The sequence below is a fragment of the Dasypus novemcinctus genome, chromosome 15 (genome assembly GCF_030445035.2).
Source record: "Dasypus novemcinctus isolate mDasNov1 chromosome 15, mDasNov1.1.hap2, whole genome shotgun sequence".
Classification (NCBI taxonomy): Eukaryota; Metazoa; Chordata; class Mammalia; order Cingulata; family Dasypodidae; genus Dasypus; species Dasypus novemcinctus.
This window is the reverse complement of record NC_080687.1, coordinates 106,944,053-106,959,815: the sequence shown is the minus strand read 5'-3', so window position 1 is coordinate 106,959,815 and position 15,763 is coordinate 106,944,053. Positions and strand designations below refer to the sequence as shown.

The window sequence follows — 15,763 nt, the reverse complement described above, 5'->3', positions numbered from 1 at the left end:
GCTGCGCTTTCTTTCACACTGGGCAGCTATCCTTACGGGGCACACCCCTTGCACATGGGGCTCCCCTACACGGGGGACACCCCTCCATGGCAGGGCACTCCCTGTGCATCAGCACTGCACAAGGGCCTGCTCCACATGGGTCAAGGAGGCCCAGAGTTTGAACCGTGGACCTCCCGTGTGGTAGCCGGATGCCCTAACCGCTGGGCCAAGTCCACTGCCTGAAGTTACTCTTAAAATCTTGAATTGAAATTGGGCATGACTCCTGAAATATATTGGCTCTAATTACATCAATATTGATTACCTGAAAAGTGCAAATTTCCATTATATAAACAATCATATAAACACCTAGCACTTATATTCACCTCCTTAGTTGAAAACCAACTTTTAAGGCAAAGACATCACTTGATATATATTCCTCCTAAAATCATAAATCTATCTATTAATGTATACTATACAATATTAATATATAGTATCCTTTCAATAATCATTTCCCTACAGCATTGCCTATTCCTTTTTCTTTTTATAAAATTAGTATTCAATTTCAAAAAATCCACACCAAAAATTCAACCATTTCCACTCAAGAAAAAATATATATATTTTCAAATATTATTGTTTCTCCAAATGTAAGTGACATCACATTTATTTGCATATAGGTGGTATGAGTGCAGAAATAAACAAATCAGTACAGAAATAAACAAATCAATATAAAGTACAAAACTACAGAAAAACTCATTTAAGAGCACAATATATGATAAAAGTATTGAATGGTAGCATATGTACTTTCAGTTAATGGTGATTGGGCAGCTGGATATTCATTGACATGCCTTCACTTTGCACAAACAATGTAGCATAAGGATAACACACAAAAGTCAAAACTGTAATGGCTTAGATACTAACATTGGATAATATCTTCAGGATACCAGCCAATGTATCTATCATATAAGAAGTACAGCACAAACTGCAATGAAAAATATTGATTATATTTGAATTGAGAATGTGTGTCCCTCCAAAGATTTAGAAAAACTTACAAGTTTATGTAACAAACTGGGGAAACATATATGTCATAAAAAAATGTAGATAGGAATATCCCAGCAAAAGAATTCAAGATTTACTTTAAAGTAAACACACATACATACTCAAACCAATGAATTTAAAGAATCCCTTTCATTTTTTACATAATCTAAAGCTTCTTATAAAAAATAAAAAATAAAAATAAAAAAAAAGAAATAGAAAATATGAACAGGACTACACCAAGAAAAGAGATTAGATCATAAGTGAAAAACCTGATTAAAAAATTGGTAGAGAAACAAACAAACAAACAAAAAGGCAGATTAGGTTCATCCAAAAATCTGTTCCCCCACAGAAACACAGAAGTCTGAGCAAAACCTGTCAGAATCAACTTTAAGAAAATCAAGAAAATAGTCAAAGATTTAAATCAACCAAGAAATATTCAACAAAAGGTCACTTATGGTTGCCCAGAGAGGCTGAGGGTGCACTATCTCCCCCCCTGCCCCATCAGGGTGGGGACAGAATCAGAGATGCATCCAACAGCCTAGTCCATGCAAGCTGAAAGCTGCTGCAGCTGCCTGGAGAGGATGAGGGTCACTGCCCCTTCTGCCTTATCGGGGGCAGGGGTGGAACCACTCATGTCCTAACCATGTAGTCCATGTGGGCTGAAAGCACTTACACTTGCCTAGTGAGGTTGAGGAAACACTGACCTCTCCTATAATCATAAAGGCTGGAGAGAAAAGCTGAGGAGTTATTTGGGTAATAAGGACTTTTGGAAACTTCCTTATATTACTGGAAATATAGAAAGAAACACAAATGCCCAGAGCTGTTAATAGATGCATGCTCAGAAAATATATAAGAAAAACATAAGCTTTCACTTTGACAGATCTTTAGTTAGAGCTCTTATTTATTTCTTCAATTCATTTGAGGTAAATTTTGTCTATAATGAGATTACAGGTCTAGAAAAATCCAACTTCCTTTCTTGAATGTGGATATCCAAGTGTTCCAGGAACATTTCTTGAAAAGTACATTCTTTTCCCCTTTGAATATTGTTGGTAACTTTGTTGTAAAAAGTTGACCATAGATGCATATGCTAATTTCTGGGCTCTCAATTCTATTCCACTGGCTTATATGTTTATCTTTCTTTCTATTTGGATTACAGTACCTTATAATAAGTTTTGCATTCAGAAAGTGAGTCCACCAACTTTATTTTTTTACATAATATTATAAAGGAAAAAATTATTCTTACAGTCTTTGTCAATTTCCACTCAGTAAGGCACACCTTCAACACTGAGCCAGTCTGTTTACAAATATGTCTTTGCCTTCACTCCCTGCTTGCCTTGAACCAAAAATCCTTTATTATCAATTAATTGATGGGTTAAATTGTTTCACAAAAATATATGTTCAATTGCTAACCCTCTTCAAGTTCGGTGAATGTAAACATATTTGAAATGTGATTTTGAAGATGTGATGAAGTTGATGCCAAACTGAAACAGGGAGGACACTAATTGACTAGGACTGTTGTCCTTAGAGGAGGAAATTTGTTCTCAGACACAGGAAGATCAAAGATGTCCATGTGATCATGAAGATAGAGTTTAAATGTTGCAACTTCAAGGCAAGGAACAGCAGTTGTTGGCTGAAAACCATTTGAAGTTAGGAAGAGGTAAGGTTTCTCAGTTTATATGACTCTGATAACAGCTTGATTTTGGACTTTTAGCCTCCATTGTTGAGAGACAGTATATTTTGTGGTTTTAAGTCATCAACTTTGTGATACACCTTAATGACAGCCCCAGGTAACTAACACAGATTTGGGGGAAAGTGGAAGTTTTGAGGTGCTTGATCTTAAAATTCTTGGTTGCCTTACAATGCCTGTTGAGGTTTCAGGAGGAAGTGAGGAGAGAGCTAGAGAAAATGTCTATCACCTAAGAGAATACATAGATCATCATAAGAAAAATATCACCAAAATATTAATGTTAAATGTGCTTCAGGTGAAGCTTCCTATGGAAATTAGATACATGTTATTGAACATTGGAGGAAAGATTATACTTGATATAAAATGGAGGAGAGCATGCTCAATTACGTTTTATGAGTGGAAAGCAAAAATTGTAAAGCATGGATGTGGATATTTAGCTGAGGAGATTTCCAAATAAAATATGGAGTGCCCTGGTTTCTTCATGCTGCTTGTAGAAAGGCGTGAGAGCAAACAGAAAACTTAAAGAAAGAACTTTTAATCAAATATGAATCAACACTTGATGATTTGAAATATTCTTAATGAATTCAGATAATGTGTTTTGGAAAGGCTTGGTAAAAGGTGTGAATGGGCAACAAATTTATAAAAAGATTAACTGAGTGACTCACAGATCCAATAAAGTATCTCAGGAGAAGCCAGGAACAAAGATACTATTATCTAGGAAAGATCTGTGAGGAACACTCTTGTCTGATAACTTGGAGTCCTATTATTACAAAGAGACTGAAAAGTTTTTGAGAATTATAGACCACCAGATACACTACCCACTAGGACTAAGAGAGAGACAGAACAAAATGAAGGAACAGTGACTCCAAGTACAGAGTCATGGCTTCAGGAGCCTGGACCAAAGGGACCACCTCAGTCTGGAGAGTGGGGAACCCACCCCTGGTAGGTGAGGACAGAGCATTGAGCTACAGAGGATTATTCCCAGACCTTGAAATCTAATGGAATTTGCCCTTTTGGTTTTCTGATTTACTTGGTATCTGTGAACTCTTTCTCCCTCCAATTATTCCCTTTTGGAAAGGAAATGTTTTACTGTGTCTGTTCCACCATTATATCTTCTAAACAGATAACTTTTTTTTTTTTCTGATTTCACATACCTACTGATGTAGGGGAACTTTGCCCCTTGATGAATCATATAAATTTTGGAATAATATTCTTTACACATGCAGAAAATCTAGTGGATACTTAATAGGGATCACATTGCTTCTTGTATCAATTTGGGAAAGATTGGCCATTTACTATGGTGAGTCTCCCAATGCATGAACATGCTTAGACTCTCCATTAATTTAAACATTTAATTTATTTCATCAGTATTTTGTAGTTTACAGTATATTATTCCCATATATATTTTGTACATGTTTTGTTTTAAAATTCAGATGGAGAAAGAAGAAATGGGAAGCAGCCAAAGCTGGAAATAAATGGAACCCAGTGGAAAAAATATAAGAAAGCACCATGTATGTGGTCATGTAACAGAATTCCTCCTTCCCATTGCCTGTGAAATTGCTGTCATTATTTCATTTATCCATAGGCTGTAGTCATTATTCATTGTTAATTTTATGAATTTAAACAAAAAATATACTTTATATCAACTAATAAAAAATATTTTACCTACATTTATTACTTCTATGGCACTGTTCCTTTACTTTTGCTAATCCATTTTTCTGGTCAATATCATTTTTCTGTTACATGAAAAACTTATCTTAATACTTATTGATGAGTTCTGTTAGTGATGAACTGTCTCAGGTTTTTTTTTCCCCTTATAATATATTAAATACTCCTTCTAATTTTAAAATATTATATCACTGGATATGGAATTATGGGCTGCATATTTCAAAAAAAAATTAACATTTCATTCCACTATCTTCTTACTTAGTTGGTGTGTTAGTTAGAGTTCTCCAGAAAAATAAAAACAATATATTATAAATGTAAATATTAAGATATTTATTATAGGAATTTGCTCACCCAACCCTGGAAATTGGCAAGTATGAATTCCGTAGGGCAGACCACAAGTTGAAAACTCAGTGAAAGTCCTATTGAACTCCCCAGAAGTGGGCTTACTAAAAGTAGAGATCAAAATTCTTCTTTCAAAATTCTGAAATCTTCAGTTCTTGCTTTAAGTCATGCAACAGATTGGATGAGGAGATTCCTCTCATTGGTAAAGGCAATTTCCTTTGTTCATTGTATATATTATCAGCCATAGATACAATAAGCTGAAAAATGATTTAAATCTAAGAATTACACTAGCACTAACAAGTAAGTCAGCATTTGCTTCACAAAACAGTAGACCCTAGAAAAGCTGATGCATGAAATTATCCATCACAATCCATCAGATGTTTTCTTGGTACCCTCCTTACACCCTCCTTATTCTGTACATTCCCTCTATATAAACACAGTAATAGGGTTGTTGTTGTTGTTTTTTTTGCCTAACCTAATTCAATTGTCTTGTTACAACCAGATGTATACTCACTATTTCATCAGAAGAAGATGCAAGTTCTTGGGTGATATTCAGTCTTATCCTTAATGTGTTTCAACATAAATACCCTGACATAAAGTTATTAAAACTTATGTTATTTGGCAAGGGGTAAGAGGAGTGTAGCAGTTTAATATAGTTATGAATTCCAAAAATAAATATCAGATTATGTTTGTAACCTGGTCTTGTCTGTACCTGGGTATGATTAAGTTATGATTAGGGCTTTGATTGGGTCACATCATTAGGGTGTTGAGGCCTCACCCACTGGTGGATAGGGACTCACAGATAAAAGGCATGGCAAAAGACAGAATTGGGGGGTTCTTAATGTTGGAGTTTTGATGTTGGAGTTTGATGCTGAAGTCTTAAGCTGGAGTCCTGGAGAAAGAGACAGAGCCATATGCCTGATAGTCTACAGCTGACTTGTTGAGAGAGGCAAAGCCTAGAAAGCCTCATAGTCTACAGCTGTCCTTGTGGAAAAAACAGGAGCTGAGCCCAGAGGAACTCAGGAAGCCTGAACCCTTGCCAATGTCAGCAGCCATCTTGCACCACCATGTGAAAATACACATTGGTGAGGGAAGCAACTTATGCTTTATGGCCTGGTATCTGTAAGCTCCTACCCCAAATAAATACCCTTTATAAAATTCAACCAATTTCTGGTATTTTGCAACAGCACCCCTTTGGCTGACTAATACAGAATTTGGTACTGGGAATGGGGTAGTGCTTTTGCAATTACCAAAATGCTGGAATGGTTTTATAAATGGGTAAGGGGTATTTTTTGGAGAAATTGTGAGATGCTTGGGAGAAAAGACCTATAGTGCTTTGAAGAGACTGTTGATAGCAATGTGGATGCTAAAGAGACTTTTTATGTCTTCTGATAACTTATCTTCCAGACATTAGTTCTGGGAATCTGCTCAATATGATTAGGTCATATTAGTGAGGCATGCAATATTTGTCCTTTATGACTGGCTTACTTCACTCAGTATAAAGTCTCCAAGATTCATTCATGTTGCCCTATGTGTCAATATTTCATTCATTCTTCCCACTGGGTAATATTCCATTGTATTAATATACCACATTTTTCTTATCCTTTCATTTGTTAGTGGGAATTTAGGCTGCTTCCAACTTTTAGCAACATTGAATAAAGCTTCATGAACATAGTGTTCATATATCTGTTCTTGTCCCTGATTACAAATTCTTTTGGATATTGTATTAGTCAGCCAAGAGGTGCTGATGCAAAGTATGAGAAATCTGTTAGCTTTTATAAAGTGTATTTTTTGGGGGTAGAGTTTATAGTTACAAGGCCATAAAGAGTAAGTTACTTCCCTCACCAAAGTCTGTTGCCACATGTAGGAGCAGGATGGCTGCCCATTTCTGTGAGGGTTCAGCCTTCCTCTTCCTGTTAAGGCTTCAAGGTCCCAGCTTCTTCCAATCTCAGCTATAGGCTTGCAAAAGGCTTGTCTCTCTTCCCAGGGCTCATCTCTTTCTGGGATCAACTGCTCTGCTTTTTCAACAAGACCAGCTATAAACTATCAGGTGAATGGCTTGGCTCTCTCCCTGGGGCTCCAGCTTAAAAAAACTAAGCTGCCTCCTCTGCTGTGTCATTTTCTGTGTGAGTCTCTGTCCACCAAGGGAACAAGGACTCAATGTCCTACTGGAATGACCAAATCAAAAGCCCTAATCTTACTTTAATCAAGTAAAAGTGAAACCTCTGAATTTAATACAAAGGACATCACACCAAGAGGAATGGATCAGTTACAAACATAATCACTATTTCTTTTTGGAATTCATCAATAATATCAAACTGCTACTGAAATATAACCAGCAGTGGGATTGCTGGATCATATGACAATTCTATAGTTACCTTCATGAAGAACCATGAAATCATCATCCACAATGGCTGTTCCATACTACTTTCCCACCTGTTGGAGATTTGGACCCAAAGGGTATCAGGAATGAAAGAAAGAGAAAAGGGAGAAAGAAACAAAGAGAAAGAATGAGAGCACTGGGATCAGGGGGTCTGTGAGTAATGACTCTTCAGACAACTTTATTGTTCACAAAGATCTCTCTATATACCCCAGTCCATGTGAGTAGAAGCAGCAACATGCAGTTAACCGTCAACATTACTCATGTCTAAGGAATTAAAAAAATTTTATCCCAAGGTACAAAGATAAGTGTTCTTTTTACTGCACAAATGTTATCTGTTCATCGTTTCTTTCAGCCTTTCACAGTTTCATCCTGTTTGCTGGGAACTCTAAGTACCACATTCCTTAGATTGCAAGCATAGCCATGGAGACAGCACGTCTCTCCTTGAGAGGCCACTGTGCCTCAGTTTCCCACACCCACCAACAGTGGATGAGGATTCACTTTCTTCCACATCCTCTCCAACACTTATAGTTCTCTGTTTATTTGTTTTTTCTGTACTATTGACTTTATTCATGAATCTATAACGGAATGCAAAATAGCAAAAGAACATGAAAAACTCTCAGATTAGTATTTATCAACCAAATACATCAGATAATACATCTATTTTTCATATAACTGACAAAAATACCATAAATGCACATGCAAATATAAATATTCTCCATTTTCTGGAACTTCAAGCTAGTGGAGATTTCCTCCATACTGTTTGTCAGAAAAGCTCATATTACACTATAAAATACAAACAATTCAAAAGAAATAAAAATGTAACTGATAAAATAACCATTTCATGGCTAATCTTCTTCATAAAGTGCTACTTTCATACTGAAAAGGAGAATTAGTAAAGGCCAAAAGTGGGAAAGGATAAATGCAAATGAGTTTTTTATATCTAAGAGATTTGGAAGTATGTCAGGACGTCATTCCAGAAGTTACGCTTTTGCACATATCAGCAGGACCTTATTGACTGCCACAGTAAATATTGTCTCAAATATCAGGGATCCGGAAGGCTCTAGAGATATCCAGATACTAACAGAGCAGACAGCTCAGGAGTTTTGGCATCCTGCCAGTGGACCCTACTTTGGAATCTGCACTCCCCATTGTGACAGTGTTGGTCTCATTTGTGGTTTCTCTACACATGACTATTTTGCCACTTCTATCTGAATCTAAAGTTTTTATTAGACTCAATAGCGGTATGTCCAAAAGACTTAAATCTTTGGGCTGTCCATGTACCAGTTGGGTCCTGAATCTCAACAGAGTTGCAACACCTTCTCTAATTCATTGGACTCACCCAGGACAACTATGAAGGAGATGATAATGTACAATGTCCATCCCAAGGAACAGAGATAGTCTACAACTGCAAACAAGATAGTCCCATCCATCTGCCCTATAAGATCTAAACCCCCTCTCAATTAGAGGTAGAGTGGGCTTCACCATCCCAGAATCCTCAGGATTGGAGTATGAATGATGGACACTAGAATAGACTTATGGTTATTCTATTATAGACTTATTGTTATTCTAGCAATGAAAAAACGTTTTTCATTGATGTGGAGGCAGTGGTCTCTGGTGATTCTGAGGGTGAAGGAAAAAGAAGTGTAATATGGGGGCATTTTGGGGACATTGGAATTGTCCTGAATGATGTTGTAATGATGGATACAGGCCATTACATATTTTGTCATAACTTACAAAATTTTGTGTTGGACAGAGTGTCAACTATAATGTAAACTATAATCCATGCTTAGTGGCAATGCTTCAATATGTGTTCATCAACTGTAACAAATATACCACACTAATGAAGGATATTGTTCATGTGGGAAAGTGTGGAAAGTATGGGAATCCCCCATATTTTTTATGTAACATTTATGTTATCTAAAATTTTTTTTATTAAAAAGTATTAGAAAATAAAATAAAGAATAAATAAAAGAAATCTGGCAAAATGAGTTCCCTGAAATCCACAACTGGCATGTTACATGTTAAAGGAAGTCAGTGTTATGGAGGAGATACTCCCTTCAACCTAAATCAGTTCATTAATGGCATTAGCCATTGAGCCATTTTAAAATAAGTCTCTTGAGAGGAAATTAGTTGGAAAAATCTGAAGACACGAAGGTGCAACTCTTAAGTAGAGAAATAAGACTAACTAAACTACATATGTAAGTTTGGGTACATCTGCCCCCAGCACATAAATACATCTCATGTTCAGAGGTTAAATATTATCCCTGCATGAATTACACCACATGGAAGAACTCTATGCCTGTGGGCACACATATCCCAGAAGTCAGAACTAGCTTGTGGTTTTCTGGAATTTAAGAGGGTTTGATTGGTGCAAAAGTTGGCCTTTTCCTAAAATGAAACTGCTGAGGTTTTAAATTAATAGAGCAAAGGGATGAAATAACATTGGAAACTATACGAAGTCAAAGTAAATCCCAGAAGGGACATGTTCAATTCCATAACTGAAGGCTGCTGATGAGCTCTTCTCTCTCTCCTTGAATAATCAAATGCAAATGTCTTTAAGCAATGGCAATGTTCAAATCCCACAAAAAATCAAGTAGTGCCCCCTGAAGGAGCCCCTTCATCGGTAAAACTCTAAAACCTGATGGGGTGCTTCAGAGTTGAGCAAAGTGCTCAGCAATTCATTCACATTCTGCAGATACTGGAAAACTGGATTCAGGATGTCCTGATAAAACACATAGCAGGCCTGCACAACTCCTCAGGGGCTCAGAGGATATGGGATAAGAAAATATGATGCATTTAAAACATCTGTGAAGCACAAAAAATTAAACCAACCTTAAATCTTTTGAAACAAGAAAGTACAGGCAAAATCATAGCATCACCTGTATGAAGCTGCTATAATGAATGCAGAAGGCAGTCCAAAAATAACTTCCAGTAAACTGGGTCTCCATCAGGAAGAAATGAACAGTTTAAATTCATGAGTTCAGCTGATTCCAGGAATCAAACTGCCAATGGTATATGCACTTTGATACCATGGAGAACTGGCAAATCCACAAGCAGGCACTTACTTTGGCTATTGGGTCCTACAACCTGCTCATCCTGAAGGCCCTTGGTAGGGTTACCAAGTCAGGAAATACCCGTTCTTCAGAAAAAACAAACAAGCGTGATAACAATGATACTGCTGCTTTGGCCTAAACAGGGATTCCAAATTCAGAGCTCCTCCTAATGACTTTTCAATTGCTTCATTGAGAGTCTTTAAAATTTCACCATCACAGAAAGGAAAATATTTTAATTTTGGCAGTTTCTTTTCCTCTAAAATATGCCATAAATGACACTTACGATTGAGAGTTGACCCTTCCAAAAAAGAACTTTGCCCAGGATGACATTCAGTATGTTCTTCAGCAATCGTTACAAATGTACCACACTTGTATATAAAGTTTCCTTTAGCCACCTTATTTTACCATGAAAGAGTTTCCAGCATCTTCCTTAATTATAGGTTTTAAAATATCTGTTCCTCTGCCCAAACCATTTTGCATTTGTACTACTACCAATATTAGAATTTTTTTACTAGCCAGTTATTTCTGAAAAGGGGTTTCAATGGACACTTTTGCATGCAGTATTGTACTGCACGTTTCCTTAAATTATTCAGTTTGCAAGTTCCTCCTTTTCCATGCATTCAAACAGGCAAATATTCACAGAAATAGTCTCTAGCTGATATTTGTGAAAGAACACAGCATACTTCACATCTTTTAAGAAAAGATTCAGGAGTCATTTCAGTCCCAACATTCAGCATCAACTTAGATAACAGAAGATGGATGGCCTCTCAGCCCTTATAGTGGACACATAGCACAGAGACTTTTGAGTTTCCTGCCTTGCTACTAGCAGGCTTGAAAACATGGAATTGGTCAAAGGACCAGTACAGCAAGTACATCAGGTTTATAAAACAATGTTCAAACAAAGTAAATCTTCAGAACAAAAGAACCACCAACAGCAAGAGTTGTCAGAGCAGTGCCAACTTCACAGTAATGCAAAGCAGAGGTAAAGCTTGCACACCAGGGTTGAAACCCACATGATCTTAGTGTATAATTCACTTGATGTGTTGCTGAATATGGCTGACAAATATTTTGTCAACTATTTTAGCATTTAAATTAGAAAGATTGGTCTGTAGTTCTCTTTTCTTATGGGGTCTCTATGTGGTTTTGGTATTAGTATAATATTGGCATCATTGAATGAATAAGATAATGTTCTCTCCACTTCTAGTTCCTGGAAGAGTTTATGTAGGATTGGTGTTACTTCTTTCTGGAATGATTGGTAGAATTCAATGAAGCCATCTGGTCCTGGTCTTTTTGGGGTTGCAATGTTTGTGATGACTAATTCATTCTTGCTACTTGTGATTATACTGTTGATTTTTTTTTCCTATTTCTTCTTTCATCAGTGTAGGCTGCTTGTGTGTTTCTTGAAATTTGTCCATTTCACCTAGGTTACCCATATTGTTGGCATAAAATTTTTTAAAGTATCCTCTTATGTTACTCTATTTCTGTGTGATCAGTGGTTATATCCCTTCTCTTGTTTTTTTTTTTTTTTTTTTTTGCATCTTTACTTTTTTTTCTTTATTACTCTAGCTAAGTTTTGTCAATTTTATTAATTTTGTTGAAGAACCGGCTTTTGGTTTTGTTAAAATTTTCCTCTATTTTTTATTGTCCATTTCATTTAGTTCTACTCTAATTGTTCTTTCTTTCTTTCTGCTTGCTTTGGGATTAGTTTGTTAATCTTTTTCTAATTGTTCCAGATGTTCTGTAGATCAGCTGATTTTAGCTCTCTCTTCTTTTTTACTATAAGCATTTATGGCTATAAATTTCCCCCTCAGCACTGCTTTTGCTGCCTCCCATAAGTTTTGATACATTGTGTTCTCATTTTAATTCATTTCAATGTAGTTACTGATTTATTTTGCAATTTCCTCCTTGATCCACTGATTACCTGAGAGTGTTTACTTCCATATCTGAGTGCCTACTCTGGTTTTGTGCCCCTTATTAATTTCCAGCTTCATTTCTTCTTGGTAAGAGAAATTACTCTGCATAATTTTGATCTTTCTAAATTCATTGATACTTTTTCTGTAACCTAGCATGTAGTCTATCCTGGTGAATGATCCATATGCACTCCAGAATTGTAGTGTATGTCTATTAGTTCTAATTCCTCTAACATAATATTCAAGTTCTCTGTTTCTTTATTAAGCCTCTGCTTAGATGTTCTGTCTAATGGTGAAAATGGTGTATTAAATTTCCCCACTCTGATTGCAGAGGCATCTATTTTTCTCCTTAGCTTTGCCAGTGATTTCTAATTGTATTTTGGTTAGTTGCATAAATATTTTGATTGAACTTTCTTCTTTATATAGTGCCCCTTTTATTAATATATAATGTCCTTCTTTCTCTCTTACAATAGTTTTACATTTGAAATCTATTTTCTAAAATGTTACTAGAGCTACCCCTCCCATTTTCAATTATCTCAGAAGTCTAAGTTTTTGAATGTGTGAATCTTGGAAATATTGATCATTTGGATTTCTAGGAAAAATTATCCTGTTATTAATTTCATTGGAGAAAAGCCACTGATGTCTTTTGGTGCAACATTAGCTATATCTAAGATTTATCAGTTGTACAGTGTAAATTTTGAAAAGAGTCATGACTGAATTTTAAAATGAAATGCTGTCAGCCTACTAAAGCTGTTATAATATTGAGGGTATCTATGCCTTCAGAATGAACATGGGTCTGTATAACACAGTGATCCCTACAATGGATGATGGTCTGTGGTTAACAGAAAAAATATGAGAACAATCTATCATACACCATCAAAAATAGACAATTAAAGTACATGATGTTAATAATAGGGGAAAATAAACCAATTGTAAGTTATCGAATATAGTTAGTCATAATATTTTGATGATGTTCTTTCATCATTTGTAACAAATGTTCCACAGTAATGCAAGATGTTGGTGTGGGGCGATGTATGGGAATCCTGTATAATACCCATGATTGTTTTGTAAAACTTGCAACTTCTCTAATAAAGCAGAACAAAGCAAAACAAAGCAATTGTATTAATCAAGTATTTCAAAACAAAAGAAATGAAATACTGAAAAAATCTAATGCACAATATTTACTTTATGATCATAATAGAATTGAGTTTTATTCACATTTTTATATTTAATAATTCACACTATTCTCTCAATTTTCACTTCACTCTGGTCACCTTTATTCCTTCTTCAAACCTTTCCACACCTCTGATCTTTGAATCAATATTCATCAAATGTTTGATCAATATTCAGTGTCCCATGCTCTACCAAAGGTGAATATAGTATCTATCTTTTCTCTCCTTGGAGGGAATGAACTCTCTGATAGGACATTGAAGGTTCTGTTATACAGTTTATTCAGATTTTTCTCATTGTCAGGATGGAATTAGTTCTTTTGTGATGTTCAACCTCCTACACAGAAGCAGAAATTTAAGTATCACTTTCATATCTGCACCAATTCAAATTTTGGCTTTTATATTATTTCTAACCATTTTTTTTCTTTAATTTTACCCTCTCTTTTTAAAAATTTATTTTGTTTCAACAAATACTGCTTTATTATTTTACCTTTGCCTTAATAACAAAACATATGCTGTCTCCATGCTAGTGCTGTCTCCATGGCTATGCTTGCCACCTAAGGAATGCGGTAATTAAGAGTTCCTGGCAAATGGGATGAAGCTGTTAAAGGCTGAAAGAAAAGAGGAGCACATACCTTTTGTAGTGAATAGAACACTTAGACTTTATAACTTGAGATAAGATTTTTTAAAATTCCTTAGACTGTGGGTAATGCTGCTTGATGTCATGTAGGCTAAGTGTTCCTGCTTATTGGCATGTAGGCTACGTGTTCTTGCTTATTGGCATGTAGGCTATGTGTTCTTGCTTATTGGCATGTAGGTTATGTGTTCCTGCTTGTTGTCATGTACACTGGGGTATATAGAGAGCCCCTTGTAAACAGTAAAGTTGTCTGAGAAGTTATTACTCACAGACCCCCTGATCCCAGCTCTCTCACTTGTTCCTTCCCCTTTTTCTCTTTCTTTCATTCCCGATACCCTTCAGGTCCAAATCTCCAATATCTGGCACCCAACATGGGGCCCAAAGAAGTTAGTGAGTCTTCCAAATCAGTATCAGGAACCACAGAAAAGACCTCATCGAGGGTCGCGTGGTGTCCAAAGCAGTGTGACTCGAGTCTTCTTTTAGGTAAGTAACATTTTCCACAAAGTCATCAGGGTAATGGGTAATCAAACTGGGTGTGTGGAAGAACATTTGCAAGTGTTAAAAACCTTACTGAAAGCTAGTGGGGTGCCTGTAAAAAGTTGTGAGTTAAAAGAACTGTTTGCTTTAATACAAAAGCATTGTGGTTGTTTTCAGCCTCGGGGACGTAATGTCTTAAATTCAAAACAGTGGAAACGTGTAACAAAGGCTTTATGAAGAGCATATCAGAAAGGGGAATCCACTCCTTTATCTGCGTGGGCTTTGTGCCAGCAAATTGCTGCCATCTTAGATCCTTTCCAATCAGATGAAGATGTGGAAGAAGAAATTATTCTATTTTCAAAACCCACAGACAAAAAGGAAATGGAGGGCCATTTGAAAGAACTAAATTCTGAACCAAAAGATGGAGGAGAATCTCCTGGCTTTATGCCTAATCCCAGTACTAATCCTTTTATAGATAAAAAGACAACTGTCTGCTCTAATGAAATATCCAATCTCCATATATCTCACCCAGGTGCTTATCCTAGCTTATATCCAGTCCAACCTAGTGTGCCTGATGAGCCGCTGCTTGTGGCTGCCCCGACCTCAGCCCCTGGAATTTTTTCAGATACAGCAGACACTATACCCTGTGTTAAAAAGACAGTTGTTTCCAACCCCACTCCTCAAACACCCTTGATGTGCTGTTTATTGCAAGTATCTCGACAAGGGAATCTGGAGGCCATGCAATTTTTATCAGCTTTTCTGGTTATATCACGACCAATTCCATCAGATGCTAATAATCCTCAGGGAGGTGCTGAGTTCCATCATGAACCAATACCTTTTAAACTACTGAGAGATTTAAAACAGGCTTGCGTGCAGTATGGGGTTAAATCTCCATATACGTTTGGCTTAGTTCAGAGCATGGCTCAGGCAGATAGATTGATTCCTTGGGACTGGGAAATGTTAGCCCGTACTGTTCTTAGCCCTGCTGAATTTCTGCAATTTAAAACTTGGTGGACTGATGAGGCTAATATGACTGCATGGCGAGATGCTAGTCAAGACCCTCCGGTGCTTATATTGGCAGAACAGCTATTAGGATTAGGAGCTTGGACAGGAGTGGGCAGACAAATGCAGTATGATCATGTAGCAATAGTTCAAGTTAGAATGTCCTGCTTAGCAGCTTGGAGAAAAATTTCAGCCCCTGAGAAATCTGTACAATCCTTTGCTAAAGTTATACAAGGAGTAAATGAGCCATATGTGGAAGGGTAAGGCCACATTGGGAAAATAGGAATAGAACTACATTAGGAAATAGGAATTGCAAGTGCCTTCAGATAAATAAGTAACTTAGAGCTGCTTGTAAAAAAAACTGTAAACAATTTAGGGCTGCACTCAAGAGGAGTACCAATAAATAACTTAGGGCTTAAGG

The 15,763-nt window shown here is 36.5% G+C and overlaps 1 pseudogene; it reads right to left on the bottom strand.

Moving 5' to 3' along the window:
• Positions 1-9,580: 9,580 nt before the first annotated feature.
• LOC131273516 (cap-specific mRNA (nucleoside-2'-O-)-methyltransferase 2-like) lies at positions 9,581-14,189 on the bottom strand (annotated as a pseudogene).
• Positions 14,190-15,763: the final 1,574 nt, after the last annotated feature.